Below are 13,829 nucleotides of genomic sequence, written 5' to 3'. Positions count from 1 at the left end.
CCCGTAATCATCTCGAAAGACCTCACGCCACAAGAGAAGGCGAAATTGATTCAAGTTTTGAAATCACATAAGAAGGCAATTGCTTGGAAGATCTCTGACATAAAAGGGATCAACCCCAACTATTGCACTCGCAAGATATTCATGGAAGATGATTTCAAACCATCAGTTCAGAGGCAAAGAAGGGTCAACCCTATGATTCAAGAAGTCGTCAAGAAAGAAATAATCAAACTTTTGGACACCTGTCTGATCTATCCCATTTCTGATTCACCATGGGTTAGTCCTGTTCAAACGGTACCCAAAAAGGGAGGGATGACCGTAATTCAAAATGAGAATGATGAGCTTATTCCAACACGGTAGGTCACCGGTTGGAGGGTTTGCATAGATTATTGTAAACTAAACGATGCAACTCGAAAAGATCATTTTCCATTACCTTTCATCGATCAAATGTTGGAACGTCTATCAGGAAATGAGTAATATTGTTTCCTTGACGGTTTTTCCGGCTACTTTCAGATTCCCCTCGATCCAAAGGACCAAGAGAAGATAACCTTCACCTGTCCTTATGGAACATTTTCCTATCGACGCATGCATTTCGGGTTATGCAATGCACCAGCTACATTCTAGCGATGCATGGTAGCAATATTCCACGACATGATTGAACGTTGTATGGAAGTCTTCATGGACGACTTCTCAGTCTTTGGTAGTACCTTTGATTCGTGCATTTCTAACCTTGACAAGATGCTCACCCGGTGTGAAGATTCAAATTTAATTCTGAATTGGGAAAAATGTCACTTCATGGTTAAAGAAGGGATAGTTTTAGGACATAAGATTTCAAAAGCATGAATAGAAGTTAATAAGGCTAAGTTTGAGACCATAACCAAACTTCCAGAACCTACCACAGTAAAAGCGATAAGGAGTTTCCTTGGACACGCCAGTTTTTACCGACGCTTCATTAAAGATTTCTCAAAGATCACACGGCCTCTCACTCATCTCCTAGGAAAGGAAGTTCCGTTTGTCTTCAATGAAGAATGTATTAAAGCATTCAACTATCTGAAGGAGCAGCTAACACATGCACCCATCATGATAGCTCCTGATTGGAGTTTACTATTCAAAATCATGTGTGATGCGAGTGACTTTGCAGTTGGATCTGTACTCGGACAACGGATAGATAAGCACTTTCATCCAATCTATTACGCTAGCAAAACCTTAACCGGAGCTCAAGAGAATTACACTACCACGGAAAAGGAGCTGCTAGCTGTAGTATTCGCCTTTAACAAATTTCGTTCCTATCTCATCCTGTCCAAAACTACGGTTTATACAGATCATTCAGCCCTTAAATATCTATTCACTAAGCAAGATGCTAAACCAAGACTCCTATGATGGATCTTACTCCTTCAGGAATTCGATATTGAAATTAAAGATAAGAAAGGAGCAGAGAACGTCGCAGCAGACCATCTTAGTCGTTTGGAGAACCCTGCGATGGAACAACTTGATGAACAAGATATCAGAGATAAATTTCCAGAAGAACGACTTATGAGTTTAGGACAAGCTCACATAGGATACAAAATTCACTGATACTCCTTGGTATGCCGACATGGCCAACTACCTAGTTACTGGAGTAGTACAAAAGGGAATGAGCACATCCCAAAGAAGGAAGTTCTTCAGGGATGCCAAGTACTACTACTGGGAAGACCCTTACCTGTTTAGAATTTGCCCTGATCATATAATCAAGAGATGCGTAGATGAAAAACAAGTAGCAGGGATTCTTCACGAATGCCACCACGGACCAACTGGAGGTCATCATGGAGCAAATTTAACCGCAAGAAAAGTCTACGAATCAGGATTTTATTGGCCGTCTATATTCCGAGATGCGCAAGAGCTTGTAAAGCGTTGCGACGCATGCCAAAGGCAAGGTATTATCTCTATGAAGAATGAGATGCCTCGGACTAATATCCAAGCTTGCGAGATCTTCGATATATGTGGATTAGACTTCATGGGGCCATTCCCAAAGTCTAATGGGAAAGAATATGTCCTCGTAGCATTAGATTACGTCTCTAGATGGGTCGAAGCCCAAGCATTTCCAACCAATGATGCTAAGGTCATCACTAACTTCCTGAAGAGACTCTTCTGTCGATTTGGAGCTCCACGTGCTATAATAAGTGATAGAGGCACACACCTCTTCAATACTCAATTTATGAAGGTGATGCAACAATACAGAGTTACCCACAAAATGTTCACTGCCTATCATCCTTAAACTAACGGACAAGCAGAGGTCACCAACAGAGCACTCAAGAGAATTCTAGAACGCACCGTCGACCATCATGGAAATAAATGGGCCGAGAAACTAGACGATGCTCTGTGGGCATTCTGGACTGCTTACAAGAATCCTCTAGGAACTACACCCTATCGCATGATTTATGGAAAAGCCTGTCACCTTTCGCTAGAACTTGAATATAAAGCTCTCTGGGCACTGAAGACCTGCAACCTCGATCCCTCGGTTACCGCTAAGCATCGGAAGATGCAGATGAATGAACTTGCTGAATTAAGAGACCAAGCATACGAAACGTCATACGTCTACAAGGAACGGATGAAGCTGACACATGATGCAAAATTGATTCCTACAAAGTTAGCTCCTGGAGATAAAGTTCCACTTTTTAATTCTCGATTCAAGAAGTTTGCTGGAAAATTTAGATCAAGATGGAGTGGGCCATACAAAGTTATACATGCTTTTTACACGGAGACGTGGAATTAGAAGGACCTACTGGCAACTTCAAAGTCAACGGCCACCGGCTAAAAGCTTATCGAGAAGACCATGATAAGGATGAGCACCTCTTCTCCTTTGATCCATTATGAAGATCTGGCAAAGAAAAGTCGAGCTGTAATGACTTGATAAACATAGCGCTCTTGGGAGGCACCCCTTGCTTATTGTGACGCCCCATACAAAATCAACGTGTACGGATCATCAACAACAGGTCCATTACACGGTTACAACACTATATGCTGTTTTAAAACAAGTTTTTCATTCATGAAAAGGCAACGTTTTTACCAACGTCAAATGTTTTCCAAAAGATGACGTCTTTACCAACGTCAAATGTTTTACAAAAGATGACGTCTTTTCCAACGTCAAATGTTTTACAAAAGATAACATGCTTCTACGAATAGAAAGCATTAACATAAGTACGTGACACAAAGGTCATTACAAAGCCATTGTTTAAATGTAACATAAGTTGTGAATGCAAAGTAAAAGTTCCATGATTGAGACATCTCTAAACAATGCAGCGGAAGTCTAACACAGCGAGTCTGTAACAGCAAGTCTATGACACCAAGACTATAACAGCAAGTCTAACAGCGGAAGCAACAACGTCTAAGCACCTGAGAAATACATGCTTAAAAAGTCAACACGAATGTTGGTGAGCTATAGTTTGATTGTAAACAACAATGTAATGTAGACCACGAGATTTCGTATTCAAAACAGTATCTCAAATCCGTATGATAAAGTATATGCTTATCCGTGGGCACCCGGTAACTAACTTAACAAGTAATATATCACCCCCTAAAAGTACACTTGGCGAGTGCGTATGTTTACGAAGTATTAAACACCTGTTAAATGCTAGCGCGACTAGCCCGAGTGGAGATGTCAAACCCTTTGGATCCATATCTAAGATTCGCGTCTACCGGTTCATAAACCAATAGTTAAACGTTACCAAGCTAAGGGGAATCTTTGTGCCGTTATGTCACCCACACATATGTAAAGTTTAAGTACTCGTGTCTAGTATGTAAAACATAAAAAGAGCAAGTATTCTCAGTCCCAAAAATAGTTAAAGTAAAAAGGGAGCTATAACTCACAGTGAATGATGTGGTAAAAGTCAATATGAAAAGTATGCAAGTAGTAAGTCAGTCCGAAAGGTCCTCAACCTAAGTCAAAGATTACTAGGTCAGTAAATTGTCCCCAAAATTTTAAAAGTGAATAAATTAAGTTTAAGTATCATCATCATCATCATCATCATCATCATCATCATCATCATTCGTAAAAGATAAAGTAAGTTTTCAACAAGAATATAGATCGAAACAAAAGGCTGACTTCGGACAGCTGCTACGATCTCTATGCAAACTGAAAAGACATGTGGTCAGTGGCCAAGGCTCCGTATGTGAGTCCTCGTACTGCTTTCCAATTTTCAGATCCTAACTCGATGTCGTTTCACCGTGGTGACGGTTCAAGCTCGAGTAGGTCAGAATTTTCAGCACGTCGTTACAAAGGCGTAGTGACTTTCAGAAGGCTATAAATCCTAAACCGTATATCGGATTTAGGCGAGTCTTAAATGGAAAGTCATCTACTCGAACCGAACAATCTGGAAATCAACTTTCCAGAAGCCCCAGGAGTCTGATCATATCCCCAAAAACAGAAAACAAGTGCTCCAATGGATTTCTTGGTGCTTAATACTCATCACGGTTCTCATCCTTGATGCGTGTAAGCTTCAAGTGTACAACTCTTTGATATTTTAGCATCACTTTCAACAAGTTTCAACCATCAACACACCATATCAAGACTAAGGAGAAATACAACTCACTTAAGAGTTTTAGATGGATGATGAACCAATGTTACATCATGTTCTTAGTCTCAATACAAATACAAGTTCTATTCAAGATTAAAGCTACAAACTTTGATTCAATCAAACAAGCAAGACCTTAAGTTACATAAATTTGATCAAACAAAGTAATGAAACCCTAAGCTAGAAAGCTTGGATCCCTTAACAATAATTATGAGATTTCAAAGCTAGAAAGCTTGAATCTTTTATGTTCTTGAAGATCTTTAAAGCAAAAAGCTAGATCTTCAAGTTTCATGAAGATCTTAAACACAAGTTTTGATCTTATAACAAAAACAAAGTGATCTTAAGCTATAAATCTTAAATCCATCAAAGTAATGAAGATTCAAAGCTAGAAAGCTTGAATCTTTTATGTTCTTGATGATCTTTAAAGCAAAATGATAGATCTTCAAGTTTCATGAAGATCATAAACACAAGTTTTGATCTTTTAACAAAAAAAAAAAAAATAAGCTAGAAAACTTAGATCCAATAAAGTAATGAAGATTCAAAGCTAGAAAGCCTGAATCTTTCATGTTCTTGAAGGATTCAAATCAAAGTTTGAATCTACAAGATATAACAAGATCAAAAAGCTAAAAAGCTTGATCTTAAGATGATGATGATGTCGTGATTATGAAGGGAATAAGAAGAAGAAAAAAATTTAAAACTTACAATTTTAGTGTAAGAAAAGACTAGAGAGAAAATTAGAGAACAAGTGTGTGTAAAATGAAAACGAGATCAAGTGTGAAATGGGAGAAATAGGCTTGATATTTATAGTGGTGGTGGGGGCTTGAGGCCATTGGATATGGGAGGGGACAAGGGGATAACTTTTTTCTTTTTGCATGGTGGTGGTCTAAAGGTGGTGCTTATTGTTGGGATCCCATGCAACATGTGTAGTAATGGTTAACAAAAATGCTAGTATGTTGGCTCATCTTAATGGGTTTTTGTCCTACTTTTTAATGGGTCATAATTCCATTAAAATTGGGCAAACTTAAAAGTCCAATAGCTAGAGTAGGGTGGGCTTAAGTCCAATAAGGTAGAAAGTCCATTAAGACTAACTAGTGTGCATTAATAAATTACTAAGCGTAATTATGCAACCAATAAGCCAAGTAATTGTCATTAGAAAATAACAATTAGTATTACGTAGTCATAATATTCCAATTATGACAAAAGTTAAATGTGTACCAAGTACGTAGCTCGCTTTAAATGTCAAGTGACACTAACGGTCATAAAATCATTCGAGGATCAAGTTAAGTGATTAAGCACTTAATAGCATGTTGTAAGGTATTAACGAAAGTAATTAATCATGCATAAAGATTCCAGAGCATAAACTAGCTCAGTACGCACAAATACGCAGTTTCATTAAAGTATAGAGCACAAAAATATAAGTCGAAAAAGTTGGGTCATTACATTACCCACCCGTTAAAGAAAATTTCGTCCCGAAATTTTGAGGAGTGACTAACAACGGTATCGAATTTGAAGAAGAAGGAGCGTATCAAAGTTCCGAGGGACTCGTGGGCTCAGAAGTGAGCTATTTACCTTGAAAGGTACTTGGGCGTATAAAAGTAAGAATAGGTATATGCCATTAATTAAGTCTCTTGACCTTAAGATCAACAAATTGATTTCGTTTCTTGTTAACATGAATATGTCATATGAATATATACCCACAAAAGGAAAGATGATGTTTTTAGCCTTACAGGTATCTTCAGTAAGCTGGATGCATGAAATGCATCATGGATGTTACCAGCTCATCTAAAACATTGAGCGCTTATGTCGCAATACAAAGCTGACAGGTAGAATGGAAAACATGGTGATCACAACCATGCGATTTGATGTCTGGATAGTGTTAGCCACGGATTTTACTAACCCCTTAATTTCGGAAGGAGACCATAGGCATAAAGAACCCGATATTTAAGAAACGTTTCATTTGAATAAATGAATTGAAATTTTAGCTGAGAGTGACTAATCATACTTACATGCAATGCAAGCCATAATTATTTATAATGTCTTCAGGACGGTCTGAACGAACAATGAAGGATATCACCCAGTTTACCATACTGCATGTGAACTTATCCTTGGATGAAATGAAAACACAGTTCCCTAATGTAACTATATGCTTTCAGTTACTTGCTGAAGTTAGGGTTAACATTGACTAGAACAACATATAGTTGCAACCAACGAAGGAAGAAATATATAGAGTAAACACCTCAGTGTTAATGATGTTTTAAGCAGTCCTTTCCAAGAGGATAACATGATTCATAGATTTTTAAAGTAATTTATATTACATTCCCGAAAGAAAATAGCACGAAAGGTGCGATCTTTGAACGTGAGTGAACTCTTCGTACAACGAGCGAGTTGATATGAATTTATCCTTACACTTAAGGGGATGCACGGATGAGAAGATACGTGAACCCTTGGTTATAAAGAATGGTTTACTCCAAGTGAAAAGAATCTCAAAAATGATTTCTTGTACCTCAACATACTGGATCATACTGGATAATTAGCCGTAAAATATTGAGAGTAGAAACCCACCTAGTGCATTTCCTACAATAGGGTGACCACTGAGTGTACCTCAGAAAACTGATTTATCAGCCCGCGTTTTTTCCATGTCTAACCTTAAGAGGAACATTTCATGAGCGCAAAGGCTTCCTAACAAATTTTATAAAACTGCCATCCAAAGTGGCTCAAGAGTTTTTACCAAAGATCTTAATGGTAAGCTTCATCCCTAACGGAGGGCGAGAAGAAGTGTGATCCATACATGGTGTAGTTTAATACGAAAACCTTTAATAAAATCAACCAAGGAAGTTTTAAAAAACCTTTAAACGTTTGATGTGACAACATAAATGGAACGAAGTTCTTAGTAAATTTAGAAGTATGTACAACGTGTACCATTTTGCACAAAACTATTTGACTTAAGTTAAACAACTCAATAAAGGAGCGATTTTTTTAAATAATTTGAAGGTATAACTTAGTATGTACTAACCAAAATAAGTAAAGGTAAATTTATTAACTTAATTATATACATACATATATGATTTTATAAATCGCATAAGTGACAGAAAAATTTTTATTACTTTCATTTGTCCATAAATCTCGTAAGGACCGCACAAATAAACAACGTGTAAAAATTTTGATAGTCATAGTTTTTCGTATTTCAAAGGTTACGAGTTAAAAAAGATCGAGTGAAAATCTTTGACTCATCGGGTGACATGTTACTAGGTAATGAAAACTAATGAATTAAATGTAGTTTTGATAATCATTAGGACATAAGTCTTTGGGCCAAAAATGTTCACGTGCGAAGCCGATGCTAAAAAGTGAGGTATGAAGGATAGAGCATGAGGACGAGAAGTTAATCGCTTCTTGACTTTGCAAAATGCGAAACAGGTTATGACTAATATTAAAGTCAGAATACTGATGGTGTTAATATCACTAAATGAGAATCCCCTGGAATAAGTCAGGACTTAAAGTTGTGTAAGAAAGAGCATTGCTCCAACAGGTGTGGCAAATAAGATCCCTGGGGAAACGCAATAATTTGGAACGGTTTAAGTGTTAGTGGATGCCCAAAGGCTCTGCATGACGTGGCAGTAAGTGCCTTTATCACACACACACACATGAATCTCTCGATTTCGGCAGTTGTAAAGTCTTCATGATGACTTGGATACGAATAACGCGAAAAATTTTATATAACAAGCAACGAAAATTTTATAGAAATCGTTTAAGGTGACAATGTAAGAAAAGAAATGAAGTTCTTAGTAAACATGTACTATTTTAAGTAAAATATCTTTTGAATAAAAGAATTAATTTGTAAAAGTGAAAGTAAAATTTCATATGTACTAGTCAAAAATAAGTAATTATTTAGTTTATTTTATATAACATATACGATTTCAAAAATTTGCACGAATGGCAAATAAAATAAATTTATTTTTATAAAACTTTGAGAGGATCGCACAGTAAAATAGTGTGTGTAAAATTTTGGCAAACAAAATTTTCATATTTCGGAGGTTACAAGTTGGAAAAAGATTGATGAGGATCGAGTAAAAGATTTTTGAAAATTTCGGGTGATATTTGAGCAACAATGTCACGAGGTAATGAAAACTATTGAATTTAAATATGGTTGATGACTATTAGTAGGGCATAAGTCCTTAGACCAAAAATGCTTAAGAGTGAAGCTGTTGCTTATAAGTGAGATACGAATGGGAGAGTATGAGGATGAGAATTAACCACCCATTGATTTTGGAAAGAAAAAAATTTGAACTGGTATGACTAATATCGAAGTAAGAAGGATGATGGTGTGATTATCATCAAATAAGAAATCTCTCGGAATAAGTTAGGATTTAGAGTCGCGTAAGAATGAGTATCAAAAAAGATTCTTGGGTAGTCTTTAATATAGAATTTGAATTGCTAAAGTGACGGGGTACAATTTCCTTTATGTATTGTTGTGCAAGTTTGTCCATTATATCGGTTTCCTTCATGGCTAGAAAGTGAGCAGATTTGGTGAGGTGGTCAACGATAACCCAGATAGTGTCATAACCGCCTACCATTTTCAGTAGCTTCGTGAGGAAATCCATTGTTATTCCTTCCCATTTCCATTTTGGGATTTCAGGTTGTTGAAGTAACCCAGATGGCTTTTGGCTCACCATTCTTGCGAGGTATACGAATAATTTTCCCACTATAAATAACTTTCGCTTTCATCTTTGAAAGCCAGTCCGTTCTAACTATTTCATCAAAGCTTCCTAACTTGATGAGTATTGACCCGTCCTAATCCATCTGGACGAATACATTACATTTGGTTACATCGCGAGGTACTTGACCTCTATATGGTACATTTTACAAACATTGCATTCGTTTTTAAAAGACAAACTTTCATTACATCAAAAGTTGACGGCATGCATACCATTTCATAATATATCCAACTATAATTGACTTATTTTAATAGACCACAAGATTTCATTTTACGTTTCAATATACATCTCATATCAGGCATTTTGCAAACTGCATAGAGATAAAAATCATTCATATGGTGAACACCTGGTAACCGACCTTAACAAGATGCATATAGAATATCCCCATCATTCTGGGACTCCCTTCGGACATGATAAATTCAAAGTACTAAAGCATCCGGTACTTTAGATGGGGCTTGATGGGCCCAGTAGATCTATCTTTAGGATTCGCGTCAATTAGAGTGTCTGTTCCCTAATTCTTAGATTACCAGACTAAAAAGGGGCATATTCGGTTTAATAATCCAGCCATAGAATGTAGTTTTCGATTACTTGTGTCTATTTCGTAAAATATTTATAAAAGCAGCGCATGTATTCTCAGTCACAAAAATATATATTGCAAAAGCATTTAAAAAGGGAGCAAATGAAACTCACTATACTGTATTTTGTAGTAAAAATACATATGACGACATTGAACAATGCAGGGTTGGCCTCGGATTCACGAACCTATATCAATTGTATTTATATTAAAACATATAATAGAAATGTCATAATTTCATTTATTAATATATATTATTTATATATTTTGTAGTTATGTAAGATTTATACTAAATTCCATTTGAAAAACATATACTTTATTTTATATCTTAAATTGTATGTTATATATATTTATTTGGTATATATATCTAAAGTGATTAGTATAGTTATATTAATATCTATATATATATTTGGTATTATATTAAAAATACCTAATTTATTAAATGTAAGTATTTATATAAGTAATGTTAGTATGTTTTACATATATAGTTATATGGAATATCAATATAATTATAGTATATGTAATAAGTGTGTTTTTATATACAAGATATTTATTTGTTAAAAAAATGATAGTTTTGATTTTTAATGGTTTACTAATGATAATAGTAATAACTTTATTAATAATGATAATCTTAATAATAATAATGCTATTATTAATAATGATACTTATATTTAATAATAATAATGATAATCCTAATAGCTATAACAATGATACTAATACTAATACTAATATTAATGATAATGATAATAATAATGTTAATTCCAATATTAATGTTAGTAATAATAATAACAATACTTTTATCAATCATTTTAATACTAATGATAATAATTTTAGTAGTAATAATAATAACACTTACATTATTTTTAATAATAACAATGATTTTACAATTTTTAGAAAGATAATAGTATTCCTAATATCAATAACCTTAATCTTGATAATAATAACAATACTTGTTCTAATACTTGTTTTGATATTAATAATAGTTAATATAGTATTAATAATTACAATAACAATATTAATGACAATAAGTAATATCGATGTTAACGGTAGTAATAATTATAATAACTAATGATAATACTAATAATAACAATTAGAATAACAATAATAATAATAATAATAATAATAATAATAATAATAATAATAATAATAATAATAATAATAATAATAATAATAATAATAATAATAATAATAATAATAATAATAATAATAATAATAAATAAAATTGAGAAAACTACCTCACAAAGAAAATGTTCCAAAAAAAAAATGCCCACGCCCAGGCTCGAACCCGCGACCTCACAGTTAACCCAATCAATCCTATACCATACCACCGTGTCTATTTTTCTGATTTCATACCATACAATATTTATTTAAACCCTTTTATTGGTATCTCCCGTCTTCTTTAATCACACATGTCGACCAGAAATCAAGACCAAGCATCAACGATTTTCATAACTAGTTTATGGGTTTAAAATTGATACATAAACGACTGGAAAGTGGTTTATATTATTCAACAGAAAAGAGAAATAAATAAAATAAAAAAAATAAATATACAGAAGCAGAAGTTCGACTTATGAACAATATGAGCTCGATTATCAAATTGAATCTTCTGGACATTTTTAACTTAAGATATTAACATGAAATACGTTGTAAATCATTCATGGAAACTTCCTAATTCATCAATTCAACTTAAAACATCAAAACAATTTCGAATATTTGTGAAGAACAAACGTTTGACTTTTTTTGAAAATTAACTTTGACCTAAGAATTTGAATTCAATATGAACAATTGAAATTTAAGACTTTGCAGATTGTTTGAAATAGAGATTACATGAACATCTGCAATAACACATTTTGAAAATACATACGAAATTGAGCCTTTGGTCATTTGAGTTCAAAACAGAGGTCGACGTAGGTATTCTTTTTATTTTCTGTTTAATTTGAATACAAAAGAATCTGTTAATAATTTCTGTAAATTGTGAATGAAAAAGTGAGTCGTCTGTTATCAATTAACAACTGGATTGAATTATATAAGGATTTGTGTTGACATTTTATTAAATCAGATACAGAAAAAATAAAAAAAAATAAAAGGGGAAAAAGATTGCTAACGGATTTTGTAGGTATTAGAGATAAGATTCGATTGTTATGTACTATGGATTATGACTGGTAACAAAATTAGAGACAAAAACAAGAAAGGAACACAGTCCGATTGTGATGCATACAGAAATCGATTCTTTATATAATTTTATTTATAATTAATGTTTATATTAATAATTAATAAATATAAATAAATATATTATTAATAATAATAATAAAAATACTGAAAATTATTATAATAGAAAATAATATTTTTAATATTACTAATCAAAATAATCATATTAATAATAATGATAGAAATTTTAATAATAATATTAATAATATCAATAATACTAATGATAATAAATAATGATAATTATAATTATAATTATAAAAATGGTTATGATTATGTTATTAATAATAATAATGAAATTAAAAATGACTAAAAATCATAATTTACCACCAAGTATAATGATAATTATATTAATAATAGTCGCACTAATATTAGTAATAATTATAACAATTTTAACGTATCAAATTTATAATAATATTAATAATACTTTTAATACTGATATTAATATAAATCTTTATTGTAATGAAGGTACTATTATTATTAATATGGGGGATGATTCTCACACATTGTTTTTTGATCCTCACACACCCTTTTACCCTATTATTAGGGAGGAGTTCAAGTAAATTGGTGTGTGAGGATCAAAAAACAGTGTGTGAGAATCATCCCCCTATTAATATAGCTTATATTTTATCTTTTAACATATTGATATTACATATATTTTAGTATGTAGTATTTAATAACATGTAATATACATAATAACACATATTGATTATTTGATATTTAAATATTTCATATATATAGTAATATACATAAAATATTAATTAGGTATAGAAACCATGTATATATATATATATATATATATATATATATATATATATATATATATATATATATATATATATATATATATATATATATATATATTTTCATAGTAACTTAATTATTCTGTATGTTATTTTGTATTACATTTTACGTATTTAATTCTAATGTTTAAATTATATTTTATAATTTCAAATTATTATAAATACTTACATTTATATATATATACATATTTATTTACAAACCATTGTTCATGAATCGTCCGGAATGGTCAAAGGGTAATTTGAATATATAGTTTCCAGAATTTTCGAGACTCAACATTACAGACTTTGCTTATCGTGTCAGAATCATAATAAAAATTAAGTTTAAATTTGGTCGGAAATTTTTGGATCGTCACAGTACCTACCCATTAAAGAAATTTTGTCCCGAAATTTGAGTGGGATGGTCATGAATAATAATAAGTATGTTTTCATGACTCATATAAGCTGATAAATAGAGTTTTATTACCATTGAGTAATAAGGATGAAATAATTCGATTATTCGAAGAGTACGAATGAAGCTATCACAAAAGAGTGAAAATGAGTAAATGAAGATTTGACTTAACTGGTGACGTAGTCACGGTTGATTTTCAGAAATTAAAGGATTTAGAAGAAATTCTTGGAAATCTATGAAATCCGATTCTTCGGAATTTAAGGAAATTAGGGTTTTCTTTAATTAAATGCGATCATCTATCTTGATTGCTCTGTCGGATATTTCATTATAAATTCACCCTCTTCATTTCCTTTATATTTTGGAGTTTCATCCTTTTGTTTTCTCTTTCCGACTTTAAGTCATGCGAATAATGGTCCAGAATTCGTAGGTATGAAATTTCGAATGAAGATAACAAATGTTCTAAGAGAGAGATTGTAATAGTAGATCTTGATTGATTAAGTTACCAGAATTCATGAGAAAAGATAGAACTATAAAGAAAACATGTTCTTGATATGTTTAGAGATTAGACAGAATGTCAGAGTCGTGTAACATGGCACATGA

The sequence above is a fragment of the Rutidosis leptorrhynchoides genome, chromosome 8 (genome assembly GCF_046630445.1).
Source record: "Rutidosis leptorrhynchoides isolate AG116_Rl617_1_P2 chromosome 8, CSIRO_AGI_Rlap_v1, whole genome shotgun sequence".
In the NCBI taxonomy this organism is placed as follows: domain Eukaryota; kingdom Viridiplantae; phylum Streptophyta; class Magnoliopsida; order Asterales; family Asteraceae; genus Rutidosis; species Rutidosis leptorrhynchoides.
The sequence above is the reverse complement of the archived record's forward strand: the minus strand, read 5'-3'. Positions refer to the sequence as shown.